Source organism: Kogia breviceps, chromosome 2, assembly GCF_026419965.1.
Source record: "Kogia breviceps isolate mKogBre1 chromosome 2, mKogBre1 haplotype 1, whole genome shotgun sequence".
Lineage (NCBI taxonomy): Eukaryota > Metazoa > Chordata > Mammalia > Artiodactyla > Physeteridae > Kogia > Kogia breviceps.
The window spans coordinates 20,002,049-20,014,566 of record NC_081311.1 but is presented as its reverse complement, the minus strand read 5'-3'; the positions used below and the strand labels follow the sequence as shown (position 1 = coordinate 20,014,566).

General features: G+C 37.3%; 1 protein-coding gene across 16 annotated transcripts in view; it reads left to right on the top strand.

Moving 5' to 3' along the window:
- Nucleotides 1–12,518, top strand: part of ADD3 (adducin 3) — a 126,581-nt gene that overhangs the window by 62,553 nt on the left and 51,510 nt on the right. Inside the window, exon 1 of one of the 16 annotated variants that reach the window (XM_067024710.1) lies at nucleotides 7,759–7,927. The exons of 12 other annotated variants lie outside the window; for them this stretch is intronic. The gene's annotated coding sequence lies outside the window, so the exon portion shown is untranslated. Of the gene's footprint in view, nucleotides 1–7,758; nucleotides 7,928–8,388; nucleotides 8,487–12,518 lie in introns of those variants that run through there. 3 more of the 16 variants (XM_059052564.2, XM_067024713.1, XM_067024705.1) reach the window with 3 other exon arrangements.

Genomic DNA, 12,518 nt, shown 5'->3' with positions numbered 1-12,518 from the left:
TACATCTATAATAATACAGTGTACTATATAAATTTGTAAGAAACTGTCTCTCCCTTCTTCCTCCCCGAACCCACTAAGTTGCTAGTATTTTAGAATCAGGGATCATGTCTCATTCATGTCTTGCATTCTCCAACTGTACCACCTCCTCAGTTGTAGCACATGATAGGTGTTGAATGAGTTGTTGTTCAAAGAATAAATGAATTTAAGCAGAAAAGTAGAGAAATTAGTTGATGAATTGACTAACCAAATTAGAATTTAAAGATAATTTTTTAAAATCTAAAATCAGAGTAGATTAAAATCAGTATAGTATAGATTTGGCACAGAACAAGTTGATATTCTCCAACTTTAGTAATATTTGGGGGCAGGAAGTATGATGCAGTAAACTGAAGTGTCTCCAGATGCAAAGAAGAGATGTGTTTATAGGCTACTTTTGTTTTTGTGTTTGTTTTTATTTTAATTAGACCTCCTATCATGCTGTCAGTTTGCCTGAGGAAATAGAAAGTTGGCAAATCTACCAACCATCCATGTATACTTTCACTGAGGCATTGAGGAATTGGAGTGAAGATGGGGAGAAAATTCCTAAACCTGTCTCTTGCCCTGTCTTGGAAAGAGCTTATAATAGGATTTGGGGACTCAAAGCTGTTTTAGTTTTAGAGGATGGGATGTGGTTCTTGTCATGGATGGGCAGCACGTGCTCTAGAGCAGCAGTCCCCAACATTTTTGGCACCAGGGACTGGTTTCCTGGAAGACAGTTTTCCCACAGACCGCGGGGTTGGGGGAGGGGGATGCTTCAGGCAGTAATGCCAGAGATGGGGAACAGCAGATGAAGTTTTGCTCACTCGCCCACCGCTCACCCCCTGCTGTGCGGCCGGGTTCCCAACAGGCCACGGACCCTACACCCCTGCTCCAGAGCTTGATCTTGGAGAAGTAAGATTATTGGTCTTGTATATCCTGTGATTTGTCAGCTTGGCCTCCTACCTATCTTATCAGCAGTCTTTGAAGCTAAGTACTTGAATCTGGAAGGAAGAGAATACTTAAATTCCCCAAGATTTAAAAAAAAAAATTTGGTATGTTTTTTTTTTTTACTGGGTAAGTCATTTGAAATATGACACATTTTTCCAACTACAGAGTTTTTTCCTCATATTTAGAAAAAGCAACAATTAAAAAATGGCTGCATAGTCCCATATCCTTAGATGGTGCAGATCAAAACAAAAGTAATACTTTTAACAAGAAATTGCATGTGTCATGAATGTTTCATATGTTGCATGGCCATATTACATTTTATTTTTGCATGTTTTCTGTTCTGTTTTTGGACTTTTTCTCAAAGCAAAAATTATTTGTGAATAATTTTAAATAACACATAAATATTTATTCTTCACTTTTTTCTGTGGTTTGTTTTTTTTTTTCTTTTCGTGTAGTCTTTGCCATCTTTTAAGAGGTGGTTAATGAAATGCATTGTTTTTGGAAGTATTATGCCATAGTTGAGTCAAAGTCAAATTTTTTTCCACTTGGAGTTTGGCAACCTTCAGATACAGTATAAGTTCACTAGTTCGGTTAATTTTTGTTTTAAATTGGGATCATGCCTAATCTTTAGACCTAATGTTTTACTGAATTTCAGCCTCAGCTCCATTAGACTTAACTCGCCAATCATTTTATGTTATGTTGAATACATTTCTTTTCAATCCAGAAAAAAAGACCTGTTTTGAACATTAACCAAGTCTCAGTTATCCCCAACCTTTTCTATAATGTGACTTTTTTATAATTGCTTCCTCTTTAAATCCTGTATTACCTCTTTTGACAGATAACCATCTATCAAATATTAAATAGGCAAAGGACATTATTCATTTACCATTCATAATATTTTGTGAACTTGCCCTGTGCTAGGTCCTAAGGGACCCTGCCTTGCAGGTTCTCACAGCACGTGTGAGAACTATATCCGTGAACCGCCAGTTGTGAGCCAGTGTAATGAGTGCTATGTTGGAGGTAAGCCAGAGGGCTGTGGGACTTGAGGCTTTAAACTTCAAGGTGGAGGCTTCTAGGAAGCTTTCCTTCATAAATCCATCTTTGCAAGGGAGGCAAAACCAGGTATTCCTAAAGGAGAAACTACAGAATGTAGCCAGAGATGCCTGCAGACAAGAGTTCATTTCATCAACTTGGCGAGGCTCTCATTATCTTCTGAAGCATGAACACCATGGTCAGCATTTTTATCAAGGAGTTACCCATGTTGTATTATCACTTCTGAGAACAATTAATTTGGGGAAAAAAAACCATGCCGAGAGTAAGAGCTACTCTTTCGCACTCCTACATGTTCCTGGGCCATCTCTGGCTTATGTTTCATAACTCCGGGCGGCGAACTGTTCTGTGAAGATAACTCCTACGTAGAAGTCACACACCTCTTATCACCTCAGCTTTGGTTTGTTTTTTGGCTAGGCCTTTTTTTCTGCCATTGACTTTTGCTCCCTCTGTCGAATCTCTTGTACTGTTTGGTTGCCCCTCAGCTGTTTGGGTCTTCTTTAATGCAGAGCCTCCCCACGCGATGTGTGAAATAGGCCTAATATGAAAATGACTTGTAATGAAACATCGCTGCTCTGCTTTTTATCTCCATTGCCACTAGTTGTGTGACATTATTTGCTTAACCTCCTGAGTCTCAGTATTCTCGTCTATAAAAGGAGCGTAATAGTACTGCCTGATAGGGTTGTCGTGGGTGGTGCATGGGATAAGTATAGAAAGCACACAGCACACTGAATTATTCCCGTGGCACTTCAGCTGCTTAGTGGCAGTCACTTCTTTGAGAACACGAAAGTTTACACACAGTTGGCTTTTAATCTTATCTAAATTTCATGCCTTTTAATGTGCCCTGTGATCATCTCCCTGCCCCCCATTTTTCTGGCACTTTGCTTTCCTTTTTTGGTGAGTGTTCAGACTTAGTTTTTTGCTACTTTGACCATAACCGAATACCAATTTACCCAGGCATATCCATTCAGCTGATACTTACGGATGGTTTCAGTGTGCTAAGCTCTGTGCTAGGCTTTGGGATATAGAGGCGCTCCCATTCAAGTAGGGGAAACACATGGAAGCAGCCAGCTGGGATGAGGAGTTCTGTAATGCTGTTATTTAAAGCATTATGGAAACACAGATGAAGGAGCTTTAAATTTGTTCTGAGTAGATCAGGAAAGTACGTTAGATTTTAACTGGACCTTCTCATTTGATGGATAAAAGGAAGATCAGTCCAGGCAAAGGGAGCTGTTTAAACAAAGACAGGTAAGGATATAAGGTACATATAGTCACTATGAAGTCAAAAGTCTGTGCTTCTCTCCCCCCACCACTCCAGTTCTGTCATAAAGGCAAACAGAAAAGGAGTAGCCTTTGTTTTTTTTTTTTAGATGTGAAAAATGTCTTGCCTCAGTGCTGTTATTTTCTTTGCATATATATGCAAAATGAGAGCAAATGTCGAGGTAGCACAAGGACTTAGAAGCAATATGTGAAAGTGCATATTCTTGAGCTGTGCTTCGTACTGTCAATTTTCCCTCCACTTCCTGTGTTTCCTTCCTTTGATCACTTACAATATGCCGGGCACTTTACAAATGTTATCTCTTTTAATCCATAAAACTTTATAAATTAAGATTTTCCTTGTTTTGCAGATGAGAAAACTGAGACTCAAAGGAGTTTAAAAAAAACAAAACAAAAACTTGTTTAAGATGTATAGCCTGTAAGTGGTTGAGCTCTTCCTCTGAACCAGCATTATCTTCAAAGTTTGGTCTCTTCACCCTAAAATGAAGTGTAGAGCTGCTGCCTAAGAGCCTTAGACTAGGCCCACCCAATAAATTACTGAGTAGTTGGATGACTGGTACAGGCAGCCAAAACTTTCTAAGTTTTGTTTTCTTCACCTAAGAAATTGAGTAATTGGAGCAGATGAGTCAACACTTCCTTTTAACTTTATGATTTCTTCTTTGGCTCCTTCCATCTGTTTGGTTCATATCTGATCATTTTGTTCAGCCAAGTATAAGTTATGTGATGTAGTAGAGAATGTTCTGATGCACAGGTTGCGAAGGCATTACTACTTGGAGTTGTTTAAAATCACTTTTAAAATCAAAATAGTGATTGCCTCTGGGAATGTGGGAGAAGGGGATTGCCTGGGAAGAGGCATGAGAGAACTTTTCTGGGGAGAAGGTAATGTTCTATATCTTGACAGGAGTTGGGGTTCTACAAGTGTACACTTACCTTTCTGTATTTCATTGTGTGTATGTTTTACATAAAAGAAAAAAGCGATAAGCAAATACTGAACTCTAGGTAATGATATGTATGCTGAAGTATTTGGGGGAAGTATACTAATGCTTGTAATTTACTTTAAATGCACAAAAGGTGAGATAGATTAACGGATGGAAAGAGGAATGGGTAGTTGAAGAGATATGTGATAAAATAAGTATAGTACAGTGTTAATGATAGAATCTAGCTAGTGCATACATGGTGCTTACTGTAAAATTCTTTCAAATTTGCTGTATATGTAAATTTTTAAAGAATAAAATAGTAAATCCATATATATTAGTATTAAATATTATCATAATAAATTGTTGAGGGAAAAAAATCACTTTAAATATGAGCTGACAATTTCGTATCTCCAGCCTCCTCTCCTGAATGGTCTTTGTTAATGCTACCCAAGGCTCTAGTTAGACTATCATGGGTTTAAGTGACCTGATTTCAACAGCTCAGAGAGACCTTTTCTTTGCTCAGCTAACCTTGTATGTGGGGAGGTTCCCTTAGACATTTCAAACTAGTCTGTGTCCCACAGAGCTGAAGTTTGCCAAGCAAAGCTCGTCTCTGTGGCTGTTTGAGTCACTAATAGTTATACCATATTTCTATAAGTTAGTGTCACCATCAGCCAAAGGTTAAACTTTTCTTCTCCTCCCCTTTCCTACCCCAGATATATCCTCAATCAGATGGTGTCTGTTAAGGAAAAAACCCTTTTTTGGTTTTGTGCTTTGTTTTCAGTCTACCACTTGTTTGAGATGCCTTCTATTTCTTTAACAAATCACACTTCGTGCTTTCACAGCACTTTAGTTGGAGACAGCTTCTCATTGTGCTGGTTTGAGTTCTGGCACTTGAGAGCATCTTCATTCTGAAGATTACAGAATGTCTCTCTCATACTTGGAGCAGAGAGCTCTTCTTCTTTTCACTGTTTAAGCCCTATCCCCTGGTGGTGCCCAAATAGAGTGTGCCATCCAAGTTGTGCTTGAAAATATACTGGCATTAGGAGTACATGAACTCTTGTGCAGCAAAAGGGGAGAGGGGAGGTGCTTAGAACAATGAATTCAATCATGGGATACCTAGTTTCATATTTTAAAAAAAACAGTAAAATAGCTTAAATATATTTTGAATTATTTTGTTCTAAAAATGGCATCTTTTTCTTTTCTCTAACTTTTCATGACAATAATTAACCACAAGTCATTTTACATACTGAAAACACAAGTTATTTGACTCACTGTATATTTGAAGGTACAATGTAACAGAATGACATTTTACAAGACTTAAGTGAAACAGACATTTTGAGATAAAATTGGAGTTGGAGTGCAGGGAGAGAAGGGGTTAGAATATTTCTTGAGTTGCACATGAGTCTCTGGCACTCAGTAGAGAGTATTTTTATTTAAAACCCACAAAACTGAATGGGAGAGGAAAGGAGAAATTTGATTACTTGACTGTTACACTAGAAGATTGGATCTGTAAATTTACCTGAATCCCTGAAACGGGCAGGTATTTGTAGGTGCCAAATAATGTCTGAACTAACCAAGAAAAACTTGCTTTTCTGCATGACTGGTGAAAGCATTGGTTCCCAACAACTTTCACGTTTATAAGGATTTTGTTTTGAGGACTAACTACACATTGGGCAAGCAGCTGTGTAGTCCAGAAAGTATTGGCTGGATTTAGTGTACTAGGGGCATGTGGATTCCGAGCAATGTCACACCTTGTCTATGCCAATAAATCAGAGTGTCTGTTCTTGATACTAAATCTGATGTCATTGGTAGATTTTCCTCCTTATTGGTAGGGTGATATTCAGACAGGATAATTTTTTTGTGTGTATTTTCCTCTCTCTGTGATTGAGGTGTTTTTATGGTTTCTTTTTCTTTTCTTTCTTAGCTGTGAAATAATACTGGCAAGTCCCAAGAAAACTAGATCTGGATTTCATTTTGTCTCTTCAACTCTGTGTGATCTTGTGCACATTCCTGACATGTTACAAACAGCTTGTGTCTCTGAATATGCAGTATCAATTTTCAGTGGTGAAAGCCCCAAAAGGAAACAGACTGATTCTTCCATGCACAAACAGCTGGGCAGTTGTGGATGGAATTAATTGCTGATATGTATTGGCTGTGTTTTTCTTCTCTTGTCATTTCCTTTGCAGCTGTGAAAGTGAAGTTTGACTTGAAAACAGACATTTCCAGCAGTGCAAATCCAGAAAGTATCAAGATGGGAGTCTTCAAATGTAATATCCAACTGCTACCTTTGAGTTGTTCAGTTTGGGGGTTAGGTGGGGAAGAGCAAGGGATGGCAGCAGGCAATTCATAATTATATATATGGATGAAAAAATTTTTTATATCAGGCACTTGGGCTATGAAAGGATTTTGGAATGGGTTAACTTACCATGGCAAGAGTGACCTCATAATCCAACAACAGACGAAATCAGTCAGCACCTACCTGCAGGATCCTGAAAGAGGGTGTTCTAGGCCATCTCTCAAAATATTGAAATATTCAATACTCCAGACTTATTTATTGTTCCAGTGTGAGGGAGTAGCAGTTGGAGAGGGTAATGTGACAACATGTATCATTAAAAATATTTTCCTGGTCTTCTCCCAAAGCTATTTTCATTGTTTGTTTTCAATTCTATGTAAATGATTATATAGCTCATTTTTTACATGCTTGGGTATTCTACTGAGAAACCTATTTTTTTATTTCATGGGTTATAGGAGTTCAGTTAAAAGTAACTGTTGGTGCGTCTCTGAACGTGCATACAGAAAGTAGTATTGATTAAAATCATTTTGAACAATAATAGGATGTTTAATAATAGTTTCAATAACTGAAATTTTAAACGCTATTAAAGATTTTTAGCCAGTACGTATACATCCTCCTGAATATCTTATTTGGAAATAAATCAGAAAAAAATTAAAAATCAAAACTTATGGAATTATTTGCAAAAGTGGGTGATTGCAAATTTTTTAAAGCATAGTATTCATATTGATGATTTTCATCAAAATAATTTCCCCTTTTATGTGTTTACTTCAATATTAAAGCATCAGTCAAATCCCTTATTTTTGAAGGCAATTCTTGCTAATTAGTTGATAAGAAAATGCTTTTATTGTTTCTGTATTGCCAGGAGAACTAGAGCATTGGTAGAGAAGGATAGGCAATGCTTGATAATGTTCAGGTCCCCTGTCTTGGCCACCTAGGCCAAAGTCAAGTTCTAGAGCAGTGTTGCTGACACCTTGAAATATGCAGAAGCTGCTGTTGCTAAACTTAGCAGTTGGCATGGTTGGACTTCCTTTACAGTAGTCCACTTCCACCTAACATTCTGTTGGCTGAGCTGCGTGATCTACCTTGCATTTTATCTTTACTTTCCTCACGAAAAAGAACTCTATATTTCATTCCATGGCAGGAAAGCTGAACTTTCCCGGCATTTCTATGAAGAGGGTTTAACCCAATTAATTTTGACTCTGAGGCACTGAGAAACGTTGTGGCAACATTAACGTGCCGTTTGCACTCACTGAAGTCGGCCTGGGTGTGTTGTTTCCCCTAGAGTGGGCTCCACCCTTGCTCTAACCGCACTGTGTGGATATCTCACTGTTTAAAACAAAGTTCATTTTTAGGGCAGCATTGCATCAGAATTGCCACACAAAAACCAGCTTAAGATATGTGCGGCAGCTTCCATTCTTTTTAATAAGTAAGTACAAAGTTGTCTATTGTAATACCGATAGCTCACAGCTTAGGGGGAAGCATAGAAAAGATAAATGGTTAATTTTGTGCCAGCCGCTAGCAATGTGCAATATTCTTCTTGGGGAGGAGCCTGTGGCTTTATCACTCAATTAGATTTTTTCCTGTTAGTTTGCTTTTTACCCCCCTTGAACTGTTTACTGAATTGTTCTTACTTGTTTGGGGGATGACATTGACTGTTTAAGGAAAATACTGGTAGTCTCTCAAATGTGCTAATTATTTAAGATAAAAATGCTTAAAAATATTGCACTGAATTTACTGGACTCATTAATAGCGTAATCTGGCAATACTGTATTTCGAGACATCGTGGCATGAACTCTGTGTGTAAGAGTGGGTTCATTGAATTAAAAAAAGGCAGCATCTAAAGAGCCTTTATTTCTGTCATAATGATGCTTTGTCCTCCTGCTGTTGGGTATTTGTCAGAGGAGTTGGGGAAGGCTGCAGCCCAAAGTTCTGCTCTGTGCCTTGTCTGTGCCTCTGTGTTCTTTCTAGAGTTTGTGACATGAACGGTAAGTTGAACTATAGGAGATTGATTGTTATTCAGTGAGGTCCACATTCAGCAATATTTCTTTGCAAATGGGGTCTAACCTTTCTTCTCGCATATTGGAGTTCTCTTTGTAGCTGGGTTTTAAATGCCTGTGAAGTGTTTAATTATGCACTGACCAAAGTGGACACGTTGGGAGAGAAGTTGTGCTTTGTGATGTCTGTACTGTTGTCTTCCTCTCTTGCATGTTCCTTGTGTCCCCTTGTGGGGCAAACACATCCATTCAGTACAAGCAAGTTGAATCATTTGCCTTAGTTGAAATCTAAAGCTGCGGGTTGAAAACGGCAGATTTCTGTAAAGCTTGCAGGGGTGGCATTGTGTCATCCTTTCTGGACTTAAACTTCCTAGCATTTCCTTGCTTCAGCTTCCTCTGGATGAATTACTACTCTTTGGTAGTAGTAATGTGTTTAGCTATTTTCTAACATCACAAGGACATAAGAATAAAAGTAAAAGCCTGATATCATAGAAAAAAGCACTAGCCTGGAAATTAAGAGGATTTTACTTTGGACACTAGTTTCTTCATCTGTAAAATTAGGAATTTGGGTTAGCTCTCTAAGACCTTTTCCAGCTTAGAATACCCTAATTTTCTTGGTAAAAGACTCATGCCTATTCCAGAGATGCTAAAGGGAATGTATTAGATTTGAGAAAAAATGTTTAGATGTTAACCCGGAATCATTCTTACAAATGACATGAAAACTAAAGCTTTGCTTCAAATAAATTGTGTATATCAGAAATTTTGGAAATTTACTGTTTAATATCTGAGCAGTAGAGTTAGAATATAAGTGCTGTCCCCAACAAGAAAATAAATTTTCAAACAGGAACTAGGTGAAGCTCTTGCCACAGGTGTTGTGTAGACATTTATTAAACATTGCCTATTATACTTAGTGTACAATTATTAGTTGAATAGCCTTGGGTAAGTGGCTTTCAATCTTTTTTTTTTTAATATATTTTGCATCACGACCCAATACATGTACCACATACACACTACTTAATCTCTAAAATAAATTTCTCTTAACAGTGCAAAAAACACTGCTATATTTTCTGTTCTGATTTATTTTTAAAAAATGTGTTTCAATCCACTGAGCTAGATGACCTCTACTGTCCCTTTGAACTCTAGGAGAATATAGTTACTCCTAGACATTTATAGTTGCTCCAGAGCAAAGCTTGCCAACTAGTTTGCTGTTAAATACTGAAATTAGAAGATTTTCTAGATAGATTTTTATTTGGAAATTTTGTAGAAAGTCAATAGCTAATATCTAATAATACTCTATCTTATTTTTTTCTTGTAATAATTATGTAATATATAGAAATTGGAGTGGGTTTTTTTTACTTAGCCCTATTATATAGCTGCCCCCAAACCCCCTCCTCTTTACTTCAGTATGCTATACAAATTTTATTTATGCACACTGTATTAGTGAAAACTAATGTGACATGAAAAGGGTAAGGATGTCTTTTCTAGAGAAATAAACTGTGTGTCACATAGATTAGATACAGAGTATCAAATTACCCTTGATAGACCTCATCTTTTTCTTCCTCAGAGTTTTCCCAAGGCTCTAGAGAAGTTCCCTTCTCTGCTCTAATGTACTTCTAAAAAGTATTAATTTTATAACTTAAAAAATGCACATGGTAAAAAGATGAAACAATCTAAAGGGCATATGACAAAACGTCTCTTTCTTACCCTAATCTTTGAACACTGTGCCCCAGTGGGGAGTTTCTTTATTTTTCTGGAAAATTTCTGTGGATATGAGTGGACATCTTTTTTAGAAATACAAATAAAATTATACTACACACACCATTATGTATCTGCCTCATTCTTTTTAATGGTTGTATGGTACTTCAGTGTATGGATGGGTATACTATAATTTATTTAATCATTCATCTTTTGATAGGTATCTGGATTATTTCCAAGTTGTTCCCTTTCTCCCCATCAGATATACTTAGGCTATCAGCCTTCTCTCCTACCTCCATTTTAGGACAGAACCCAGAACCTAGGTGCTATTGGAAAGGGGTGATAGTGCTGTGTGGAAAAACCCCTGACCAGCTTCTCTTCCTCTGGCTAGAACACCAAAAGTAGGCCCCACTGTCCCAGCCATTCATGAGTGGGTAAGACTGCCCTAGGAGTCATTTTTTCAGCAGATTAATGAAATAACATTGGGTTCAAAGTCTGGTAACTGAAGTATGAGATTGTGAGCCTGTCACTTAACCCCCTTGATCCTCAGTTTTACCATCTATTGAGTATAAAATGAAAGATTGGAATAGATGAGTTTTAAGGTCCCTTCCAGCTGTAATAGTTACATAGTATTTTTTTAATATTGACTTAAGCTATATAACCCAAATTGTATGAAGTTTCTGTTATTTAAATTAAAAACATCTTTTGTGTATATTGTGTGGTCTGTAATTTGTTTGACCTGCCATATGGCCTAAGCTATTTGAAAGTTTAAGAATGTGAAAAAAAAAAAGAGAGAGGGAGAGAGAGAAGTTGAATATTATACTATATTTTACATAAACTCTCCTTTTCTAAAAAAATCACTTTCAAAAGTATAAAATCCATTCCAGAAGTAAAAGCAAATCTTTTTATCAAGCTTGAATACTTGAGGAGAAGATTCTGAAGTGATGTTTGTTTTTAAAATGGATCTTTGTAATTTTCAGTGAATCCAGCCATTCAGAGTTAATCCTGAGGGCTTTGAAACTTGGCTTCAGTCCCCTTGTTTAAATTGTTTTCACATTCTAGCCCTCTAATCCATCTCTCTGTTTCACTGAATGCTAAAATTGATGTTCCTTGACATAGCTAAAGTTTTCTGACTTGGTGCTGAGGAAGCAGCCTTAGAGGTGAACTGTGCGCTACCATCCTGCCAGCAAAGTCATCAAGTTACACAGCAAAGTTATAAAGTAACTGAAGCAGGAATTTTTGCTGCATCACATGTAGGATGTTTAACATTACCTGCTTCACAATTTTATTCTTATCATTCCATCAAATGACAGCTGTCCTGAAAGCAAAATGGAATAAGAATTCATCGTTTGATTTATATAATTACAACAGGGAGATAAAAAGACATTTTCTTGGCCTGGAGGTAGGGGAGTCCGTGTGTTTTCATGCTGGTGACCCTAGCTTCTTAGCAGAAGGCTTGACATACCTTGAATAAGTACACTTCCCTAAAACCCCAGAGATTATTTGTTATCCAAATAATGCTAGAATTCTGTGTTAATTTTCATATCAATTGTTTGACATAGTTCAGTTTAGCAAAATGTATTGAGGACCTTCTAAGAGGCAAGCACTGCATTAAAAGGTGGGAGTACCTAGATGACAGAGACTGTCTCACTGGAATGTAGCAAAATGACAACTGTTCTTCTTCTATTGTTGGAGTTTCCAATACCCACTGGTAAGTGGAACTGGGCAGAGAAATTCTCCAAGTTTGAGTCTGTGAAAATAGATGGAAAAAAAGTACATTTTCAGTATTTTAAAAGGGGGGTACTAATGTCTTGTTAGGGCAGTGTCAGTTACTCTTCTGTGTGTGGATCTGCCAGTGACATCAGTTTCTCACTAACCAAGTTCTAAATGAAATAAACACATTTGTGATGTGTGGGTTACTTGAGCCCCAATTTTTGCCTACCATTGCAGTTATTGTACCTCGTATATTATAACGGCTTAAACAATTGCTTGTATGACACTAACCTTGAAAATGGTCACACTGTGTCTTTATGACACATCCCAATATCTTCTTTGTCATGTTACCTTATCCATTGTGCCATTTACGACTAAGGAAATTCTCTAGAGTCAGAAATATGCAGGATACTGCTGCCTACAGGATGTTGAACAAACTTTGTCTAAAATATTTGAAACCATTTTAGAGTTTCAGCTCAAACTACAGTCTACTTGACTGATTTTGCTATCATAGGACGGTTTTTCGAGCTGAAGCAGAAAGCCTTTTTAAACAAGAGGGAAGAAAAAGTCTAATCATTACTCTGGTCTGTTATGTATGCAATCTCAGAAGGGACT